Here is a 22,353-nt window from a genome sequence, read left to right as displayed (position 1 = left end):
ATCTGTTACTCCCTATCAAAACTATTAGACAATGCCTGTATTAAGAGGGGAATAGCTTCACCCAGCAGGTGGGTGGAAGGCTCATTTTTTATGCTTCTAACAACCGTACACATTAGTAGGCAGGTTGGCTATAATGAACTACTGCAAGTGTGTACTTCTACAAACTTGTAATGCTAAACTGAAGTGCATACTCTCCTCAACTTTATTCTTGAGTCAAAAATCCCACGCAAGGCAGAAAATACTTAGCCTTCACTTAGACTGGACTCCTAATCCAGACTTGAAAAGTGCCCATGCATCAGGATGAGTTAACTGGCATTGTTTGCTCACCAGCAGTAAGTCCTGAGATGGCTGGAGTGTAGGTAAGAACACCACCTTTAAATCTCACATATGGCTAGTACATTTTTTTTTTCATCCCCCACACTCTGTCCTTTCCTTAATTTAGTTCTACAGACTATTTTTTTTACCCTTGTCACTGCCTCCTTGATCTTTGCTACTTATTTTTGCTGTAATGCAACTCACTCCTTAACCTTAAATAAAGACTTCCTTCCATCAGCAGCTCACTATTCTGTTACTAAATGCATCTGTCTTTGTCCATTACAGTAAACTTGCAATAACCATTTGCATAAAGTATCCAACCCCTATATCCTCCATCACCCTTTTTATAATTTTTCACATTGACCTTATTTTCCATCAGTCTTTCCTTATACCTTCATCTACATTACTTTGCTCCTCTTTTCTAATATTATATTCCCTTTTGCACATACTTGTATACTCTTTATCCATGAATTCCGTATTTAAAGCAGTACTTTGTCTTCCACCACTTTACACAGACCAAGGGTTATATTACACTTACATTGCATTTGCTTGATCTTAATATTTTACATTCCCTCCACTATGTCTTTGCCCTTATCCTTTTCTCCTCATGGACAATCCCTGAATGCATCTGTGGATTCCCTTACCACAAACCATTCTAGTAGTCTATACTATGGTTCTACAACCTTCCCTGTACAAAAAAGGTACCATCACAGATCCAGGGAGAACTTAAGTCTATACAATCTGTTATCTGCATGCCTTCTTTCTTCCTCTGTTCTTCTACTGAGATTGACCTCCTACATATCTCTTGACATGATCGTATGCATCTGTATCATCTCCGCACACCCCCCCCCGTCTCTTCTGTTCTTATATGAAAAGCATGCTGCTAAAGTGTTTCTGCTAAGAACATTTGGCAGCTGATCACTCATAGCAATATCTTTTTTCCACAAATTCTCATAAGTTGCTTATTACGTAAGAGGTGAAAAAAATGGCTTAAAACATTTTTTTTTGCTAAGAGGGCATACCCCCTCCTCTTAAACGTACACCAATTCCATAGCTGAAGAACGCTGGGAAGAGGAAAAAAAACTCAAAAATAGCAGACAGTGGTCTCAAGCATTAAGCAGTCATTTTTTTTTCTGTAATATAAGGAAGCAAGTGACTAGTACGTTACAGCACATTGAGAAGGCATGAAGAAGCTGTGAAGATCTCTACCTCTTCTAGCTTATGGGCATTGCCCTTCACTTCCATCCCATATGTCTTTCTTGTAGCTTTTCTCTGAATTCCTTATAGAATCCTGATGTACTTTTTTTTAGATGGCCTCCAAAATAGCAGGCAATACTCAAAAAGTGATCTGACCAAGGCCCTGTAGAAATATTTCAGAACAGGATCTTGCTTAACAATGCAAGTTGTAAGGCCTGGGATATACAAGGTGCCAATGTTTTACAGAATATGTGGAGAATAACCTACATTTAAAACAGTAGGAGGTTGCTATAATGGTTAAGATGGTTACCTTACAGATGCAAGGTGCACGGTTTGATTCTTACATGAGGTAATTGACTAGGCTTAAAATGGCCTACAAGGATAGTCAGCCTAGTATTAATCTATGAACCCATGAACCTATAAAACAGTATTAGAATACAGTGCTTGTTAAACTGATACAACACATTTCTTAAGAGGCCTATAGGAAAAATCAAGGTGCTATAAAGTACATTCAGACAGTGTATCAAGAAGTTTGGATATGGGGAAAGTAGGTGGGCTAAACTACCCTTTTCTGACATCACAACTTGTACAGATATGTTTCATCTTTGCATTTTTGTTAATATACTAAATAAATAGAATAATTAGGCACATCTACAGGGAATTTAGTATGGCCTCAAACTGACCATGTTTTTAATGGGTACCAAAACATTCCCTATGATTTCATATAATCTTGCCTCAAAAACTGAAAGATGTCAAACTTCCACATACAAATAAATAAACCCAAAAGGAAACATATGCCCTAGTGTTCAATGACACCTACACTGTGTACACTGTTCTGAGTGAATGATCAACACAGGCCAACACAGGCATAACTCACACCTTCTTCCTCCTCCTAATTTTAGTTTCCTTACAGTTTTAAATATTGGCAGGGATTCATAAAGGTTGCCGCAATATGTAGATTACACGTACACAGTGTAATTTTTTCTGAGTGACTAGAAAACACAAAAATGTGGTAGGAATGTTTTTGAATACATATCATGTACACAGTGTAGGCGTTACTGAATCTGGCCCATGGACATTTTATTTAAAAAAAAAAATTAAGTGCTTTTATTCAACTTATAACACAGACTTTAGAGCAAATCCAAAACTGAAAAACAGTGCATTATATAAAAGAAAAAACATGTTATGTAATTCTTGCAACAACTAGATTTGTAACTATTAAAACTAATTACAGCTTTCTATGCAGCAAAACTACTTAATTAAGGTAAACCTACAAAAACTAAAACAGTAAAAAACACTTCTCTGTCAGGTACTGAAACAATCACAAATGTATTAAAATCTAGTAATAAGGAGTTTGTGAACTAGGTAAATCAGTTGGTATAGCGTTATATTTACAAAATAATAAAATGTACATGAAATATAAAAAAAAAATAGTTGAGCCTAGTTTAACTTAAGGGACCTTAACTTTAGAGTACTTTTTATGCTGAGCAAGTCATTCAAACCTGGTGGTGATTTCCTTCTGGTAAGGACTGCTGTACAACGTGTCTGCGAGTAAGCTATCAAAATCTCTCCCTGTAAAGTCCAGTCTAACAGAAAGACATTGAACACAAACATTTTAAAAGAAGAGCACACAAACGTTATCTATAGAAGTCACTGTTCAGTCTCTACAATACATATTCTCACAGATGTACTGAAACAGTTTTGTAGTGGTGTTACCCATATAGAAACACATATAGCCACACAGTTAAAGAGTTCGTGTGCACCAAATCTTCTATCTAAATATAGTTAAAACAAAATGTGAGGCCCTCTGTTAAATGTGCAATATGGACACAATTTCACATTGATAGGTCCCCTTTAGTTTCTGACTGGAAAGAAGATGCAAGTCAGGTACGTCCAAAATGTACTTAATATCAAGTCCCTTTTTGCTAACAAATGTAGGAGCTACTTATACTATTTCCAGTCATCCCCAGCTATATATTTGATATATTTAGAATCCACAGAAGGTGATACACTAAATGCATAATATGTACGCACTACTCCTCAGTTAATGCCTTTTCTGTTGTCTGATTGGTGTTCCAAGGTTTGCTCAGCAGAGCAAGTCTATATAATTCTGCTCCATCTGCCACATCTTGGTCAGCAACATTCATCATTACATCCTCCATTTTACAGCCTGTCTCTGTAAAAATACTCACTAAAAAGTGTTGACTTCTTCTAGAAATATGGACATTCTAAAGAACTGACTTTTAATAATATTTTCATTTAAACACTTTGGATGACAATTTATTTTCCGTAGATTACCATTTACAAAGGTAGGTTCTCTGTATACCTTAGAACATTTTACCTACAGAATCTCAAGTAATTTCTACATTACTAAAATTAATAATATTCATAGATATGTTTGCAGAAAACAATAAAAATTCAGCACTTATGTTCAAGAAATATAAAAATACCTTCAAATTTTTCGATGACCTGATAATATAAAAAAATCATCATAAGTAAATCATAGTGCATTTGAATAAATAATTTTGTAAAACAAATTAATTTCCCAGCCTTGTAGGTAGCTACTAAGTACAAATCCAGGAGACCCTTAAGGAGCACAGCTCAAATTCTCAATTAACCCAAAGCACTGTCTGGTTAAGTGGCTTGCTCAAAGTCGCACAGTATACTGAAAATGAAGGCTGAGGGAATCAAACCCGATACCAGTGGAAGTAGTTCATTAGCACCTCATAGTTTTAATCCTCTGCCAGACTGTTGGCCTAGTGAACCAAGTCTAAATTAGCAAACGTGGGAATCAATGTGACTGCAAAGATCACATATTTAGTCTGCTTACAGTATCTGCTATTAACCTTACACTTTTTAAAATGCATTCTAATAATAGACATACACAAGAAATACTAGCACTTTGGCATCCACATCTAAAAGATAAAAAGACAGCTATAACCAGTTCTTGTCTTACATTTTATTTATTTTTACATTACTAATATTCACTGGTGCAGTAGAATAAAATGAATGACCGGAGCCCTGTCCCTCACATATTGGTGTCAATCGTGTGGCTTGAGAGGCCATATTTTGGTGGTTCTCACAAATTGATGTCCAGAGTATGGATCATGAGACTATACACACCCCAAGTGGCCATCACAGCTATTTCAGATAATATATGATAATAGCATTATGACTACTGCAATAACAAAGGCATATTTACATAACAGCTATACAGCATGTCATGGGCTTATAAAGTTATAGAAACACATTTCCCATAAATGAAATCACAGTAGTTGGCTTTTTAATAATGCAGTGCCCCAGACTGGTACCCCCAACTCATAAGTGAGGCTTAAAAAAACTGTCATCTCATAGAAAACAAATCCTCCACTCTAAAGCTGTATGCTTACTACAAATGTAGCATTCAGCTCATTGTATTACATCATCACATGATTGCAAAAGCAGTATCTACATTTGTTTATGAAACCATGATAATATTATGCTTCTGAAAGCAGTGTCAGTAATACACCACTGCCACCTGCCAATCTGCCTCCATCCATAGCTTGGGCCTGAGGCCTCCCCCACAATTACCTGCTATATAGTTACACTTCGACCTGGACCAGTTCATTTGTCCATTTAGCAAACAAGTAACAGCAGAGATTTAACATATACTTTTTCTTTTACCATAATATGTTCTTACCTACACCAGTGGGAAAAAAAGTAAAACACTGCAAGCATAATGTATTAAACTATATTTTGTTTTTAAAATATTTTAGCAAGTCTTTAGCACAGAAACTCCTCCTTTTAAACATACAAGGGTCAGTTTATCTGCATCTATTTTATTATTTATGACTTGTATATTTGCAAAATGAACTGTGTTCAGTGATTTTTACAGACAAATAATAAACATATACAAGAATATTTGATCTAACTGATGCCAACAATAAATCTTTACTCCACTTCTTACCCATGAAGGCTGTAGTAAGATCAGCAAGTCATCTTCTTGAGTAAGCTCTTTTTAGAAAACAAAATTAAACCCTTGCTCTGTGATGTGTTTAATTAATTACATTAAGTGGGAAACCTGCTGCAGTTACTATACAGGCCCTCTTTCAGTTAGAGGTTCCCTCTCTTTGATGGACAGCAGAAATTTATAGCCGTTGTTAAATCAGTCACAACTCTTTCTTCCCTCTTAAGAAAGAGTAAAAGCATCTTTGAGTTGCACCTACTTTTTAAGATTATCTCATTGACATATTTGATACAACTATTCTTCAGTATTACATTTCATCTTAAATGTTATTTATTAAAGAAACTATTTTAAATCACAATGTCATTCTCATTCACTCTAAATAACTGCAGAGTATTATGCTATCTGCAAGATTTATCAAAATCAAAAGTCCTTGATATGGCTCTTATTATTAAAACTGGTGCAATATAAACACGCAGACTTACCCTCCTTCTTATAATAGAAAACTGTGCTTCTATATCATAAAATGGGGTGCAACTGGTTCACAAGAACTTAAGATTACTGTCTGGCATTTTAAAATTTGCAAATGCCAGTAGCGTATACTTTGCTATAGTTGTGGTTATTATATGCAGCTTTATTTATTTAAACAAATCATGGAAGAAAATAATCATCATCCAAGGTATTGTATTACACTTTAATTCACAGTGCTAATATATAAGATTTCTTGGTGCTGAGAGTAAGCCCTGTATTAGTTCACCAAGCATTTTCTGGTCCAGATCTTGCTGGAGAATTTGAGCATCTGAATTGGATTTGATAACCAACCACATGCTGGAATCGTTAGCAAATTTGGTTAACCATAGTCCCTTGATATCAGCTTTTATGGCAGAGAACCAGATATCAAAGAGGAGGGGCTCCTGGACACTTTACTAGTGACATTTTTCTGTCTAGAGCACATACCCCAAATCTTAACAGTATGAGTTTTATCAGACAGCCAATTGCCTATCCCGCAAACTAGGTACAGCTTAATGCTTAGTTAGGAGAGTTTGTCAATAATGTCAGCATGAAGGATAATGTCAAAGGTCAAAATGAGATGAAGATAAACAGCGAGTATGGACTGCATGCCCATTATCCATTGCCTTGGTAACCCTTTTAAGGAACTCAGTTATTTTCAGCAGGCATGAACTGCCTCTGGCAAAGTCGGAATGATATGCAACCAAGGATATAAGCTCATCTATATCATTTTTTACTAGATTGGCTATAACACATTCCATATTCTTGCAAATAATACTGGGGAGACTAATAGGCCTGTAATTACCCAAAGTCAGTAGAAGGACCGCCTTAATGCAAAGGTACCATAACTGTCATTCTCCACACCATGGGACATAACCAGTGGAGGTACTCAGGTTGAGTTGATGAAGGAGTTTTGCTAGATGGGACTTAACACTTCTTAGCAACCATCCAATGATATTGACATGATCCACACAGTTTTTTTTTAATTCTGGAAAGTCCCAAATGGACTTCGATAAAACTGATCTCAGGAGGGGATCAGTGATTTTCCATCCATAGGACTAAGTTAATGAAACTGCAGACTGCATCGGCTCCTGCTTTTATTAGGCTGGTAATATGGGCTGAATGAAACATGACAATACAAAGTGGAAATCTGAGTTTGAGAATAAGTACATTTTAGCTACAGCTCTTCTGGTATCCAGTATCAGGTGACCCAAAATGTATCGATTGGCCTTTAACTGGGATACTACTTTTTTCCACAATAAATGTCTATACAAATGCAGAAGGAGAGGGTGACATCAACTATAATCCCCAGGAAATTGTATTTATTTTATTTATTTATTAAGCATTTGTTTACCAGGAAAGTCCAACTTAGGCCACAGCCAATTTTTCAGTGGAGGCCCAGTGAGAAAAGCTCTAGACATATGTCTTTTGAATGTGGGAGGAAACTGGAGCACCTGGCGGAAATCCACATGAAAGCAGGGAGGAAATGCAGACTCCGCACAGGTCACACCCCAGTCAAGAAGCAAATCGGAGAGCCTCTTGCTGTGAAACAACAATGATAACCTCTGCACCTCCCTGCACTGCGCTTATATGGTTGCATTGCATTCACTGTAGTATTTAAGAGCATTTTAAGAAGAAAGGCACTTGCTTTTAGTACAGTTAGTTGCTTGTTAGTTTTTGTTAATCAGTGTCAAAATGGAAAAAATTTTTTTAGCCCCTGCTAAAATGAAGATCCAGAGAGTACAGAAAAATATCATCTGCAAAAAGTGTGTTAGATTCCATCATATCCCCCCACAGCTATGTTATGTATGAAAAGTGAGAAAATAACGGGTCCCATGCTATCAAGGAACCTTAAGTGGTTGCTCCATTTCCTGCTTGTATTGTAAAGGTTCTACTGAATAAGACGTTAGAAAACACAGAAACCTCTAAGCTGAACAATTTCAACTTGTTCAAATGGTTGGATGTCTTACATTTTCAAATATCCTACTAAGATGTATGAACAAGGTCCCTGTGAGTTACTCCTCTTCCAAGGACATACGAGTTTTGTCAGTTACAGTGTAGATAGAAGTCAAAGATGTGTCCATTCTGACAGGCAGTTATCATTCCATATGTGTTGAGATACTAAAATATTTGATTGCATACTAATTTCACAAAGATTTTAGTGATACAGATATAGTGGTAACAGTGTTGGGAAGGAGGACGGAATTATATAAGAACATTTGAATTGTGATTGAATCTTACTGATAATGACAAATTAAATAATTTTGCGATAATTTTAGAAAGAGAGTGAGCACAGAGTTCCAAGGATGAGCAGTAGATGCTGCTAGGATTTGTTTCTGATTTCTTGTCAAGTTTCTCTAGACATTTCCTCTCTTTACCTGCATTAGAAGATCGGCATTGTAAAGGAGCTGACCGTGTGTGTGTTGTAGAACAGCAGTGAAAGCAGAGTGAGCACAGAGTTCCAAGGATGAGCAGTAGGTGCTGCTAGGATTTGTTTCTGATTTCTTGTCAAGTTTCTCTAGACATTTCCTCTCTTTACCTGCATTAGAAGATCGGCATTGTAAAGGAGCTGACCGTGTGTGTGTTGTAGAACAGCAGTGAAAGCAGAAGAACACTTTCTTGGATTATAACTAGGAAACTGGTGGCGAGAGTTGCTGGAGAGGGGAGAACACAAGTCCATTTTTTGTATTTCCTTAATGACTTCCCTTTAAGGTACTGTCTGCAGGAAAAGAACTGGAGTTTTTTTTAGTTTGTTGTATATACAGAGAATTTCATTTTCTTTGATTTCAAGTTTAACTCTTTGTCTCTAGAAGAAAGTTATATACTGTTCTTGGACAGTGTTTAACTAAAACCACAATACTGATGTCTTCAACATCCTCCTGTTCTGTTAAGTTCCACCAGCTTTCAGTTAGTTAGATAACCTGTGAAGACAAAAGTATTTTCTTTTCATGGAATAATTTCTGATGGGACATCTGCTTTAATGAACTCCATGCTGCCTCAGAGACTCCTTAAACTGAAGCCAGCAACACCTTCAGAATGATCTCCTCTCAATGGAACATCCCTACTTCAATGTACACCCTCCTCCAATAATGTCTCACTCTTCAAATCAAAGAATAAAGCCCTCAAAAGGGGTCTTCAAATCTGCATCCCCTCCATGACCTCAACTTTCTTCATTTAAGCCCATCCAACAGCAAGGATACCCAAGTGGCACCTACTCTAAGCGTAAGCTGTCTCCAGAGAATAAACACTCTGTACTATCTTCGAGGACAACTCTCTGACAGGTGATGATCCTGCCGTCAGTGAAATCCCTTAATCCCTTAACCTATACTTTCTAAGGTTACATCTCCCATCACTGGACCCGGCTTCAAGGTTATCTCTTATGATGGGGACAACTGTTCTTTTAGACATAGTTCCTTTTAGACAGGTACACACATGATGCAGAAAAGTAACCTCCCTAACTCAGTAAATCATATATTCAGTGAAATATCCCTCTGCTGGAGGACATCCTGCCTTTGTGCAAATTTTTTCCAGTACAGCACTATCTTTGCTTCAGTGTGATACCCTCCTGTGGAATAAGTTTGGAAACATTCTTTCTTTGGTTGAACACTCTATCTTTTGTGGCATCCCAAGCATCAGTGGCAACTTTTTTCTTTTCTTTTTTTTTTTGTGGAAGGCATCTCCACTTATTAAGGGAATGCCTCTAGATAAACATTCAGAAATATAAACCCTCTTTAAAAATGTGAATCTCCCATAAAAAGACATCTTCAAAATGTAATATAGTTTTCATCTGGTAACTCTCCTCCTCTGTGGACCTACTCAGTAAGAAGAAACATGTCACACAATCGAGAAGTATTCAAATAAATCAGTGGTATCCACATTGAAATGGGAAATATTTTAATATGATAATGTACTGTTTAAAATGGAGCTATCTTTCAAGCAGGGTATTCCCTTTAATGGGAAATGATTCTACTCACAGACATGCCACTGCAAGAGAGAGCAAGCCTGCAAATAAGAGCATTAAACATTATGGAAAGTTGTTGGCTCACTGAAGCATTCCAATATCTTTTACTCTGGATACCCAGAAGGATAAGTTAGGTTAACTTGACTGTTTTAGGTCAGTATAGTAAGCAAACTATCCTCTAAACAATGGCAGACTCTCAGAAGAAAATATTTTTTTGCAATTAACAGTATCCCCTGAAATGGAGAGCTGTGATGCATCTAAGGATTTCCCTTCCAGTAAGATGTTTTGCAGTCTAGGAGATCTAACCAAGAATATCAGTCAGAAATATCCTCTGCAGTGGGAAGCAATCCTCCTGTACTGGGCACTCTATCTCTGATGGAAGGTGTCCCTGCATTCAGGAGCATCTCACGTATTGAGAAAATGACTTGGCATCCCCCCATGTCCCTGATGGCAATCTTTCATGGAATCACTGAGATCCTCTATCAAATATGATCCTACCTTCAGGAACATTTAGGAGTTTAAGGCCATAGTGAACTCAGTAACATCATCTGCACTGGGGGTCATTACCCAACCAAAGCAAGTTAGCTATCCTACAAGTACAGCTATCATTTCTGATGAAAAGTTACCATGCAGTCAAGTAGCATTGTATTGAAGGGGAATTATCCTACCATCAGTGACTGACCTCCTCTCCAATGGGAAGACTTCCTGCAATTAAAGATATTCCCTATCCAAATCCACAAATCAAACATATTCACTGTGATTAGGATGTTCTGATGTGAGAGATGTCAATTGCAATGACTATTTACTTTGTAACCAGAATGTGTCCTATATTAATGAACTGCAAATTACAGCAGAGGTCTGCCTTGCAGTGTAAACACGATTACAATAAAAAAAAAACATCTTCTGCAGTTTATCCTGCAGTCTGAAACATCAACTACACTGTAGACACATTACACAGCCAGAGTCACCTTGTGCAGTAGACTTGACTTTTGCAATCATGCCCTGCATCTGCTGTCTGTCCACTAATGAAGCTCTGTCCTGTAAGTCATGCTCAGCAACACAGGTCTACCTTACAGTCCAAATCTACTTTTTAAGCACCAACTTCCCCAATAGTGGAGGCATGCCCCATAAGCAGTTCTTTTTCACTGGTCAGTGTTCTTTATTTGCATATATTGTTTTACTAATACTAAAACATGATTCAACATTGCTTTCTTAAAGCCATGGCCATCCTCCATCCATGTCTTTGCTAAAGAGTTATTAACGATTTCTCCGTAACACGTGTGGTAATTGTATCTCTGATACTTTCCCTCTTCATAAAGTTATTTTATTTCTAATCTACTGTACTTCCATGCATTTCAGTATGCAGACGTTTTTTGTTGAGATTCTTTCTGATCACAGCATTTGCAGTACTTCACTTCAAAATAACCTTGCTGAAACAGGGCAATGAGTTGCAACTTAGCATCTACAACCAAATATCTCAAAAACACTGGTCAAAGTCATTGCAAGTATCCTAGAGATAACTGCAAAGTGTGGTATCTCCTGGCACCAAACAGGATATACACATATATATATATATATATATATAGATATATATATATATATATAGATATATATATATATATATATATATATATAGATATATATAGATATATATAGATATATATATATATATAGATATATATATTCATAAAAGATTCATAGTCAGTTAGAAAGTGTATTACATGATCCTCCTCTCACTTAACCTCATTGGATCACAACTTCAACAGGCCAGAATGTACAGGCATCTAAAACCAACTTACTTTATTTATTCCTTCTCAGTACTAGAATATTAAATTCATTTCTTGTTTCTCATTACTAGAATATAATTACACATTACAATATATCCCACATATTTGCATCATTTACAATATAGCTTACTCTGGTCCATGCTAGCAACAAATATAACACTGCTACAACTGCAGCAAAACACAAAACTGGGATATGTAGTCTTACTGCCCTCAAATAAGCATAATTATAAGACACAATCCATTCTAAAGATAAAAAGATCAAATATCAGATGATCTTAAATTAGTCAGATGATATCTGTAATTCTGTAGTGTATTCCTTATACAGGAGTACACAGCCTTATGAAAGGGACGCAATTCCCCCCAACCAAGAGGATGCAGAACTGCAACATAGGAATTAGAATATTTAAGTTGGAGGTGTGGGGACTCAGGGGATTGGAAGATTTTCTGGTAGAATTTTTTGCCTGCATGTGTCATGATTTGTAGTAACCTGCTTATTTTTCACCATTTTGTAAACCAACATTTTAAGTGTTAAGTTGTAACAACTCTAAAGCGAGATGGTTTGCTACACTTCTCCTTTACAGCTAAACAAGTGCGATTGCCTCCTAAAATTTTAAACTGATATTTTTCAGTTTTTGTCTTCCACTTCCACTAACTTTCTTCTGTAATACTACTAGCCTTAACTCATCCTCTCCTCTCAAATTCTAACAGTGCTCACAGAAAAGCATTTCGTCACAATCAAAGCCTTCTCTTTTTCAGTGCCCTTTTGAGTGGATCTCTTGAAGAATATATCCTGTTTAGTTCAAAGCTCTTCAAATCTCTCAAAAGTTACCTCAGTTAATGATTGCATTTACCTCAAACATTCATGCAACCCTTTTCAGATTTGCAGTATACATAACTGCTAATGCTTTATCCATACTTCAAAGCATCTCAGGTACTCACTGAACAGAGCATTTCTTACAAGACCAGCACTGGACATCAAAAAATGAGAGCCACAGCAGAATATGTATTAAGTGCTATTGAAATACAAGTGTTCTTAGACAAAGATATTTTAGCATTTTGGTAACCAGTCAGTGCACGTGTTTAGCATGTGTCAGATTTGCAGACAACTGCTATTATTGTGTCACAGCATCAATTACTCCATATCACTATATACCCCAATGTAGTGATACTTGCATATGATGTATTAAAATTATACATTTGCATGGTCATCGAATGCTAAATTAAAAATAATGCAATAAAATCGAATCTGTCCTGCAAGCACAGATACAATTTACAGTAAGGTCTACTTTGCATGACCATTCCCCTCAAATAATTTCCTTCAGTCAAAGACATCGCTTATAATAAGGCTCTCTCCTGCTACCAATGACATCCTAGCCTAGGTGATTACCTTGCATGGCAAACTCTTTGATGTAACCCTAGTCTACATTAAGGGGCATCTTCTTCTATTGACAGGGTCATACTACAGTACAGAAGTATCCATTAGTTACGTCACTAGATGACTGGACCATAAACTTTCAAGACGTAAGAAGGCACCTCATCATTTGATGATCTTGCAGGTGCCATTATCAATGTGTATGGGCGGGAGTGACCAACAAGTTGCACATACACCCTCATTTCTCCCCTCTATTGTCAGCCACTAATTTATGATATTAGTAATTAGTATATATGACATTAAAATTGCATCTTAAATGTTTCTAACACAGCTGACCAAACGAAAAAGAGAAGTAATATGTGAGCTGCTGCTACCAGTGACAGCACTATTGTTTTTACAGGAGGAAGAGCCTTGCACAACCAGTGGGAATGTTGCCACTACTTGCCGTCCAACAACACAAAGAGAAGGAGAAGGAAGGCTGTGTTCAGGAACATGTTCTTAAAGAAACACTGAAGTACCCATCAAATATTTTTATTTTATTTGGTAGAGATGGAAGGAAAGACAAAATGTTCAGTCACAATAAAAATAATCAAGCAAAAGCAACATAGACCTCCAAAGCAGACATCCAAGCAACCTCCACCCCCAACACAAATCATGAAACACATACTTCACAAAACCAGTGTGCCATGCAATCACAGCCCTTAAGGCAAAATAACATACCCAACATACTAGTAATAGGTGACTCTATAGTCAGGTACACTGACGTCCCACTCACTAAGCTGAATAAGGAAAAGGTTACTGTTAGCTGTCTGTCAGATGCCAGGATCTGCCACACTAACACAAGCACTCAGGTCACTCCAGAACAAGTACAAATATGACTCTGTCATTGTCCATGTTGGTGTAAATGACCTGAGCCGTACCTCCCTGGACTACATGAAAAGAGGCGTGGAAGAGCTCTCTGATCTTGTAGCCCAGGCCAGTATGACCCTGACCCTGAGTAGCATCCTGCCCGCACCAAGAATGATACCACAGTATAAAGAAAAAATTATCAATTTCAACAATTGGCTAAGTTTCTGGTGTCATTCAAAGGGGATCTAGTGTTTGTCCATCTGGGATGACATGCTCGACAAGCCATACTGCTTCACTAGAGATGGCTTGCACCTGTCACCCTTAGGCTTTCGAATACTGGCCAAGGCTCTTGCCACCCCCATAGTGCCTTTTTTAGGCAAGGCTCAAAAGACACACCCACCACCATAAATATCACAAGTAACAAAAAACTGAGGGTAATGCTACTCAATGCCAGAAGTCTAATCCTCAAAATGAACGCACTCGAGGCACTCCTCAGTGTGGAGAAAATCAATATATGTGCAGCAACAGAATCTTGGTTTAAGGCTCCAGAGAGCACCCCAGCACTACCAGGCTACAACTCATACCATACATTTCGGCCACAGAACCCGGACCAAAATACAAAAGGCGGGGGCATATCCATATTCATCAAGGATACCCAAAACTCCAAGTTAGTGGCACAGCACGATGCTTCAGAGATCATCCACGTGCAACTAACAATGGGCAAAACTGCAATTCAAATTGTAGCTTGCTACAGATCACCCTCCATGTCCCAGGACCCCCATTCTGCATTTCTGGAAACACTGGGAAATATAAAGGTCCTACCAAACACCCTAATATTGGGTGATTTCAATTACCCAAACATTAATTGGGAGAACTACTCAAGTACTAACTCCCTTGCCCAACATTTCCTAGAATTTATAAACTCAAATGCCCTGGATCAACTGGTCAACACTCCCACCAGAGGTGACAACATAATGGATCTGGTCATCACCAACATGAGCGACTGGTGCTCCACACCAGAGGTCAACCCCTCACTGGTTAGATGTGACCATAAACAAATCACTTTGAATATCCACATTCCAGCCCCACCCCTGGTCAAGGAAACCACCATGAAAAACTTTTCAAAAGCAAACTTCACGTTACTTTAGACCGAAGTGGAAAGTTTCAAAGCCCCCATACTAAAGGATAATATTGTCCAAGCTGCAAAATCCTTTACTAATGCATTCTACGGGCACCTACAAGAATGCATGGATTGTGCTATCCCAAGCAAAACCAAGGCTCACTCCTCCAAGAAAAGGAAACCAGTCTGATGGACTCCTGCCACAAACAAGCTATACAATAGAAGGAGGAAACTAGTACAGGAAAGAGTAAAATCCCAAGAAGGGAAGACATCCCTGATCAGTATCAGCAAGAAACTACGATCCCTCATAAAATTATCCAAGGCGAGTTTCGAAAGAAAAATTGACAAGGCATTCTTTAGCTATGTCAATAATCTAAATGGCAATGCTCAGATCTGCTCAGAGTTGGTGCAGAATGGTACAAAAGACACTGAACCAACCAATATTGCCAACATCCTGGCAGACAGGCTCAGCGCAAACTTCACCCCCCTCTCACCCCCAAAAGGGCCCATAACCATACCAGAAGAATGTAGAGCTCCTGAAATCACAGACACTCAGGTTAAAACAGCCTTCTCCAAAGCCAAAACCACAGCATCAATGGGACCAGACAGTGCCCCCAGCTGCGTCCTACATGAGCTCAAAGATGAACTAACCCCTCACCTAAACACAGTGTTCAAACTCAGCCTCTCCACAGGTTACGTACCCATAGAGTGGTGCACAGCAACAGTTATTCTACTCCACAAAGGTGGAGCCACAACAGACCCCGGGAACTATTGCCCTATAGGTCTGACTAGCTTGGTCTGCAAGGCTATGGAGAGAATCATCATGGAACTCATTAAGAGAGACATCGAGAACCTCCAAACACTAGACCCTACCCAGTTCGGCTTTGTTAAGGGCAGATCATGCCTCCTAAACCTGGAGGACTTCTTTGAGTAGTTACCAGGGCTATAGATGAGGGAAAGGTGGTACACACAGCCTACCTAGACCTCACAAAGGCCTATGACACCATTCCCCATTCTGGTATTATAGACAAGCTCACCAGCCTGAACATAAACCCCTATGTCACAAGATGGGTTGCCAACTGGCTCATGGACAGAACCTACATGGTAAGAGTTGCGGGAGCTAGGTCTGACTCTAAACCGGTTACAAGTGGCGTTCCCCAGGGCTCAGTCCTAGGACCCCTCCTGTTCGGCATATACTTCTCAGAGGTATAGGCAAGCATAGGAGGACTATGGCTGACCAAGTTCGCAGATGACTGCAAACTAGGGGCTATAATTGACTCTCCGGCTGACACAGACATCCTCCAAAAGGGTCTCACTGAGACGGACACCTGGTGTCAAAATCATGACCTCAAGCTAAATGCCAAAAAGTGCATAGTCATCCCCTTTGGAAAAAACAAAGTACCCACAAACTACCACATAGGTGGTAGTCCCCTAAATATGGAAGGCATAATAAGGGATCTGGGGACCCAAGTAGATAGTGATCTCTCCTTTGATAATCACATTGCCAAAGTGGTTAGAAAATCCTTCTATGTGGCACACCTTATCACAAAAGGGTTCGCATCCAGATTAAAAGAGGTCATTGTGCCCCTCTACTCATCGCTCATCAGACCCATCATAGAGTACAACACCCCATTTGGGATGCATCTTACAAGACACCTGCAACAGCTGGAAAGACCACAGAAGTACCTCACCAAGAGGATTACTGGCCTCAAACAGATGCCCTACGCAGCTCGACTGAAGAAACTCCAGCTGTACTCGGTTGTATACTGCCTACTCAGAGGTGATCTCTGCCTGTCATACAAGGCCATGTCCAACCCAGAACTGATCGACATGCTCCACCTAAAGAAAAGCTTATCCCCTTGAGCCACACGCTCTAGGGATCTAAACCTCACCACAACAATAAATAGGACATGCTGGAGGGATAGATTCCTGTCATAGAGACTTCCCGTGCTTTGGAACAAGATTCCAATCTACATTAGGCAGAGCTCCTCACTAACACTCTTCAAGAGAAACCTTGATGAGTGGATGGGAAACAGAACATTTACCCCAGGGATCACTTCAGTGACTCTGCTGGACAGAGGCACAGGGAACGAATCTAAGGGGGTGGCGAAAGCCAACACATTCTGGCTAGGCTTATAAATGACTTTGGGCAGATAGCCTAGTACCTACCTATGAACCTATACTTGAGACAAAGACAACCTTAACAGTGAAGAATGACATTGAAATAAGGTCCATGCTCTGCAATGGAATTTGCTATGCAAACCTTGGCATCTCATGCATATGGAAATATGATAATGTCAGGAAGTCTCCAACAATGATGGTAAACCCTGCCACTAATGTAGCAAAACTAATGCTACACTAAGGAATATAGTGTCAAATGAATACTTGTGAAAGGTATATGTTCTCTTTCTTTTTGTAGAATACAAATAAGTTGCAAGAGTTGTGCCTGATTACAGAACAGGTCTTAGTCAATACAGTGGATATTCCTAGCAATAAAATTATTTTTTTTTTTGTTAAGGACATATCCTGTAAATATTCACCATACTGTCCAATCAGGAACAGGTCATCAGGCAGGGAAGTGCCCTGTGATAAGGATGTACCTCACCACCAGCAAAAGATCATGTGCTTTGTATCATACAGGATCACTGCAGGTTACTAGGCTATCGACCCGGATATGGTCGGTTTGTGAAATTATCTGATTGGTCAAACACGTCAGATGACACTGGTACATGCAAAATAATCTTACAAGTAAGAGATCTCATAAATAAATATTAGAGCTGAGTTAAATTTTTAAGTTCAAAATACAATATATGCATTACCATTCACTAGGGCATGGGTTAAAGAGGAGTTAAATCAACCACATTTTCCTTAAACCATTCAGCTTAACATGTGATGACCAACACAAGGTGCAGGCAAATCCATTAATAACATTTTTTGCAACAAACATAGTATTCGTATAAATATTTCTACTGGCAAAATAAAGTTTCATTATAACAAGATCAATGAAAAAGCTGTATTTTATCAGTTACACAAAGTAAAATCTTGATATAAATACACATTTCTACATCTGAGATATATTGGTTGGCTTTGACTTCAATAGCTGTTAACTTAGGTCACTTTTTCTACCCTAGTATTTAAAGTGATTCTTTCTCAACAGTTTAGAAAACAAACACCTGAATCATTCAACAGAAAAAAGTACAGAAGGCTGTGAGTAAACTAGGCATGCCCTCCCCAACAAATCTATCTCAAACTTCTGTCCATAGTAATACCAACAGCTACATTCAAACCTCAGTCCACATGTGGCAATAAGAATCAGTGCCTTCACCTTTTACGGTCACGTTTCATGTCACATCACCACAATGTTTAAATGGCTTGCAATGCTTCTGGTTATTACATCACACTTCTTGCCACCTTCTCTACTGCAACCTCACACTCAAAACTCACAAACTTCATTTACATGACATGCATTTTACATGACATTTTACAAACCAAGCATGAGGATCAGTCTCATAAACACTGTTAACGTGATAAAGACTGGAACATATCACAGCAAGTTCAATGGTCCAGAATTAAAATGTACAAATAACAAGTAAATTAAATGTCATATTAAAGAGAACTATTTTTGCCTCACATGAAGGAACCTCTAAACTTGGTATTGCTGCCTCACCTACATACTGTAAGGGCAGGTGCTCTTATCATGAAGTCAGATAGCATCTGCAACCCCAATGTTGGCAAATCATCACTATTTCTGTGACAACATGCACAGTTATCTTCCCAATTAAACTCAACTAATTAAAGTGAAGCAGCTAGCTCAGTGGAGTGTGAACAACTCAAAAATGAGTGCTCTTTGAGCATCTGTCATCCCCTTCCAAAAAAAAAATCTAGTTTTATAATGTCTCCAGTTTTAAAAACAAATGTGTGTCAGCTACTATCCTCAAATCAGTTTGGCAGAAAATACAAAACCTTGTAAAATTTGGAAAATTAGCAATGCACAAAATAACTTTATAATGCCTCTTCCAACTGCCATGCTTCACTCACTAACCAAAACGAGTAGCAATTCTATGTGATCAAGTCATGGAGTGAAATATATTTTGAATAAAAATTACAGCCAGTACATGGTCACAGATCACTTGAACTTCAGGACTATTTTCACACAAATCACTAAAGATAAACAATCTGTCCTACATTCTCACACCCTTTATGGCATGTAGCTATAAATTTCACTGAGTTCTTTATGCTATGTGATACAAATGCTGTGGTATATCCTACTTTTTCAAAGTTTATAAATAAAACTTGTACTGTACTAAACACTGTGCCACTCACTGAATCACATCCACCCATACCTAAGGCATTCTTAGGGTTACCGCCTGTCCCTCTTTGGGCAGTTGTGTCCTAAGGAAAAAACTAAACTAAAAAATGGAAAATGTCCTGAGATTTTAGGAGAAAAATATTTCCCAAGTTTTCATAAGTGGTAGCATAAAACAGTTATATGTGTCTAAAACACCTAAATGTTATATAAAATGGTATAAACTACTCAAATGCTACACGTAGGAGCTTTTATTTGGGGAAAAGGTGAAGTTATGTAGTTTGCACTGTATGTTTTGTCCTGCAAAATCTCACCTTTCTACAAAAGAATGTCCCACTTTGGGTATTTGAAAAGGTGGCAACCCTAGGTATCCCTGCCAACAATCCTGATTTGGACAGCTTTCCCTGATGAATCAGAGAGCATATAGTCCCATAGCCAGAATTAAAGATACATATATGTCTGTCACCAAAATGTCATCATTGACAGGCTCCATCCTTACCAATCATTCAGCAAAACCATTGTTCTAGCCTGACTATTCAATCAGAGCAACAGTGATCCATAACTGTGGGACTGAGAGAAGACAGGCCTCACAGTTTAATATTTTATCTTATTTTAGATAAGAAATACTTAAGTACCTTACATGTGTTGTTAGCCTGTTTCTGATAAAGCCCAACAGTAAGTACTAGCTATAATGTTCATTAAAATTCAGCGAGAAAGTGGGCAAAAAAATACAACAGCAAGAGGAAAATGTGGGAAGTGTAGTACATACAACGATCATGTTTCTTTTAAGGTCAGTTGAATATGTGAAAATCAATATTACGAAATATTTTGAAGAAAAAAATCGGATTTAATCTTTAAAAAATGAATTATTGGTCTAAGAAGTAGAATGTTTACCCGCAATTCGAGGGGGGGAAATAACATGACGACCATCCAGCAAGAGTGAAAAGTAGCATGCAAGTGATAACAGGTGCAATGCATTAAAATAACCCAATAAGGTGCATTACGACGCATTTTAACAAATAAATGTAAAAACGCTAATTAGTCCACTGAAGTCTGTGCCGACAGAAGCGGTGGCTACAATGAGGGTATTTTTCCCTTTTTTGGCAGCGCATCTGCTCTGTAAAACCTGAGATGAATCAAACTGCCTCATTTAAGCGCCTCTCTCCCCATTCCTCCTCCTCTCCTAGCAAATGGCAAAGACTTGGAAATGCAGCAAACGAGCCACTTACCTTATTAAATTCCTCTAATGCTGCCGCTCCTCCCCATTCGTATCGCTAAAGAAACGGGGCACGAAGAGATGAGGCGCCCCCTCCTCTCCTCCTCCTCTCTGGCATTAGACCTGCCTGGCACAAAAATGCCCCCCAGCTCGTATCTTCCAGACAAAAATGATGGTACCAAATATAAATGAAGACAAAAAGAATAATATCCCCTCTCTTTACTTCATAAATGGGGAATCGTTTTCAATCTAATGCGTTGCTGCTGCCGGTTCCCAGCTACGTTGCACCTCCATTCTCCGCCACTGATTCGCCTCTTCTCATTCAGCCGTTTCTTCTCTACATCTCTGATCACAAGATGTAGTGAAATGATCCACTAAGTCTCCTTCGAGTAGGCTCCTGTACTGAAAAACATAGGCTGCTACAGAATGCAAACTCACTTAAAAAATCCTGATGCTTAGATCCTTATTTCCTTTTTTTTATTCCCAGGTCTGGATGCACATTAGAATTTTGTTAGGAAAGAGTTAGATTTCTTGTCAAGTATCTAGCTTCCTTCTCTTTTCCTATGACCATAATTCTGTCTTAAAAAATAATAAAATAAAAAATGTATACTTCAGATTACCAAAAAAATCCTTTTCACTACAGCACTGGTTCCCCTTCGGCACGGCTAGCTCCAGCAGTGTGCAGGCTGTCTTCTGCCCCCATTCACGCTCCCCTCCTCGGTGCAATGTTCAGGGATCAAGGCAGCTCCACACTCAGCAGCGCCTCAGCAAACCTGCATCAGCGTGACGTCATGGCAGCAGCTCTTAAAGCTGTACCGCCACCGTTGGAGAGGAGGAGGAGGAGGTGGTGGTGGGTCACCTTAGATGAGGGGGGAGATGTGAGCGAGACGCTTCTGCTGCGCCAACTACAAGGGAGTGTGGTGACCCCCGTAATGTAGTACTAAGTAAGGGCTCTCCCTCTCGACCTTTGTTATCAGAATTGCATGGCACAGCATGTGGCATCTAGGAAGAAATGCGTGCCACTTGATAAAACTTGAACTCAGTATCTAAAGCCCAGTAGAATAAAATGCGTGACGTGAACAGACATAGGATGCTTGCGGACCAGGCATCATTTATTTCAAATGTATGCCTTAGTAAAATAGTGTTGCTGTAGTGTGTGGTGGGCAAGCTAATTTAATCTAATTTCGCATATGTATTAATGTATGTGTCAGCGCGATCTATCTAAAAGTCTCTGATGAGGAAGCAGTGGGATTTGAAGCAGCAGATCCCCCAGGCAGAAAGGGCATACCCTACGGTGTCACAAGAGAGGTGACATAGACGTGCTATGCATTAACAATAGGCTGTGGTAGTTAAGTAAACAGTGATCTTCTACAGAGGTGGCAATACTGGGAAATACTGGACAGCCCAAGTGTTAGGGACGAGATGTGCAGGTTATTGCGGTGCCCACCACTGTAGAGATAATTAATACACCAAGAAAATAGGAACTGCCGAAGAAATATATTAATTTTGAATTTATTATAATGTCTTTGTTTTGTTCCACTACATAGTGTTGTTTATGAAACGAAAATAATTTGTGTGAAGTTGTAATAATACACTACCCAGAAGAGTAGAGTATAGACAAATGCCATTAATGAACTATCGCTTGTCTGGGGGAAAATAATTTATTTCAACTAACGACAAAGGAGCGGGCCTGCATGTGTGCATATAGAATCGCTTAAAAAATACATTTTGTCAATTAATTAAGACATTAAACCCTGTATTGCTCAGCATCATTTTA

General features: G+C 38.6%; 1 protein-coding gene across 1 annotated transcript in view; it reads right to left on the bottom strand.

Annotated features, from left to right (window-relative positions):
• NLGN2 (neuroligin 2) overlaps positions 1-21,332 on the bottom strand; it is a 2,850,277-nt gene extending 2,828,945 nt beyond the window's left edge. Inside the window, exon 1 of the mRNA XM_044077021.1 lies at positions 20,590-21,332. The gene's annotated coding sequence lies outside the window, so the exon portion shown is untranslated. The remainder of the gene's footprint in view (positions 1-20,589) is intronic.
• Between the last annotated feature and the right edge of the window lie 1,021 nt (positions 21,333-22,353).

Source organism: Protopterus annectens, chromosome 7.part0, assembly GCF_019279795.1.
Source record: "Protopterus annectens isolate FY-2018-M chromosome 7.part0, PAN1.0, whole genome shotgun sequence".
Lineage (NCBI taxonomy): Eukaryota > Metazoa > Chordata > Ceratodontiformes > Protopteridae > Protopterus > Protopterus annectens.
The sequence above is the reverse complement of the archived record's forward strand: the minus strand, read 5'-3'. Positions and strand labels throughout refer to the sequence as shown.